Source organism: Hordeum vulgare, chromosome 6H, assembly GCF_904849725.1.
Source record: "Hordeum vulgare subsp. vulgare chromosome 6H, MorexV3_pseudomolecules_assembly, whole genome shotgun sequence".
Classification (NCBI taxonomy): domain Eukaryota; kingdom Viridiplantae; phylum Streptophyta; class Magnoliopsida; order Poales; family Poaceae; genus Hordeum; species Hordeum vulgare.
This window is the reverse complement of record NC_058523.1, coordinates 146,612,080-146,614,346: the sequence shown is the minus strand read 5'-3', so window position 1 is coordinate 146,614,346 and position 2,267 is coordinate 146,612,080.

Here is a 2,267-nt window from a genome sequence, read left to right as displayed (position 1 = left end):
ATGTTATTAAAGCTTGTAGTGATACATGTGATTGTTCCTTGTGTTTCTACTAATGTTTTTGATGAAGAAAATACCACACTTGCAAGTGAAATACTAATGGAACAATTTTAAGAAGTATGGATTAACTACACATGCATTACTCCCAATGAATATGGAAGTAACTCCATTTCTCAAACATTCATTGATGCTTACTTATCTACTATTAGTGATGATTCTTTAATTGAACGAACTCTTGCATGAAATATTTAAGAGTGTAGTTAAAGATGAATGAGACATAAACCACACTATGCTTGATTACCGTCCATGCAAAATTATTATGACTAGCTTATGGGAGGATGAAAATTGTATCACTAATCGTATCACTGAGTTTGTCATGAGCCAGTACTTTGTCGTCTGCTGGCTGATGGAAAAGATACTCTTTGCCACCAGCTTCCATAAAACGGATGACAAATATATGGCTGATGGCAAATACTGTGTTTGCCATCGCCAAATCTTTGTCGTCTGCCTGAGGACGGCACAGAAGGTGCAGGTAGACAACAAAGGGCCCATGCCCCCCCCCCATTATGTCATCTTCCAACGGACGACAAAGAAGGGTCAGGCAGATGGCAAAGGGGATGCCCTAACGGCCGACGCCACCCCCGCCCCCACCCTCTCTTTGTCGTCTGTCGCAGATGGCAAAGAGGGCTCCTTCTCTAATGGTCTTCCCCCCGGCCCAACACCCCTCTCTCTCCCCCCTCTCTCTCTGTTTGTCCATGCACACATGCAACCCCTCCATCCCACCCCCCGCGTGCCCATATCTCTTCCTCTCCCTCTCGCTGCCGCACCTGTTAATGTCGCCGCTTCCGCCCTCGCCCCACCACTCCTCACTCTCCCACCCCCATGTGCTCATCTCTCTCCCTCTTGCTCCCCCTCTCGCCAATCCTCCCCGCTGCCACCCCTGCCCCGCCTAGCACCACCTTGCCAGCCTCAGTGCCCCTGTCGCCCTCGCTGCCCCGGCTCCCCATCGCCCTCCCCCCCACTACCCCGGCACCTCCGCACCCTACCGCTCAGGCGCCCCACCGCCCTCCGGTGAGTTTTTTTATGTTTTTTCTTCTTTTTTGCTATTTAATTGTTACATTATATTATATATGTACTTTGGTGCTAGGTTTAGTGCTAGATTAGATTATATTAGATTGGTGATAGGTTTTAGTTAATTAGTCATAATTAAAAGAAGTAGAAAAATAGTAAAAAAGAGGAAGAACAAAAGAAGAATAAGTAGAAGGAGGAAAAAGAAGAGGCGGAGGAGGAGGAGGAGGAGGAGAAGAAGAAGAAGAAGAGGAAAAGAGGATAAGAAAGAAGAGGAAAAGGAAAAGAAGGAAGAAGAAGAAGGACAAGAAGAACAGAAGGAAAGAGGAAGAAGAAGAAGAAGAAGAGAAGAAGAAGAGGAGGAAGAGAAGGAAAGAAGAAGAAGAAAAGAACAAGAGGAGGAGGAGAAGAGGAGATGTAATTAGCAATATGAATTTTTTCATAGTTTGAACTGTCAACGCTTTCTGTGATGTGATGTCCTAATTTTTTTCACTCGGTAAAATTTACAGGCTTTGTGCTATTCATATCCTTGGATTCATAATCGTCGAAGTTTTTGGTCCGTGATCCCACCTTTGTTCATCTACTTCCTCTACAGCCCAGGGTGAGCTAAGAATCCACCTTCACCTCCTACGCTCTTTTAATCATGTGAGTAGATTTCATTTTCATGCCAAGTCGTGTAAACTAGGCATCTCCCGTCTGAAAGGGTTGCATCAATAAATATGCATTGAGTTGCATATTTATCATTGTAACTCATTCGGATGGTCCAGGGATTTCCACGGACAGCCCGAGGATGTGTAGATTGGGTACGTTCTCCATACTCTACCCCACTCCAAGACAAAATTTCGGCAGTGCCTCCCTGTTGTTCTCCGGATGCACATTCTCTCGGCTTTTTGCTGAGACATGTATTTGGAAAACAGCGGGGAGGTGCTGCCAGAAATGGGGTAGAGCATGGAGAACGTACTCACTCTACACATACTCGGGTGGGATTAGGACCTATCTTTACCTAGTAGCGTGTAGGTTGCATGGACGTAATAAAATGGACAAACTAGATTAACTGATGAATATACATGTTGAGTGGATGTACACAGGTCACACTAGTCACAAAGAGATGACCAAATAATGGTTTATAAAAACCAAGGAGTTTGTCAAAGCCGCATTTAGAAATGTGCATGAAACAAACTGGTGCCCCTATCCTGTGTGTG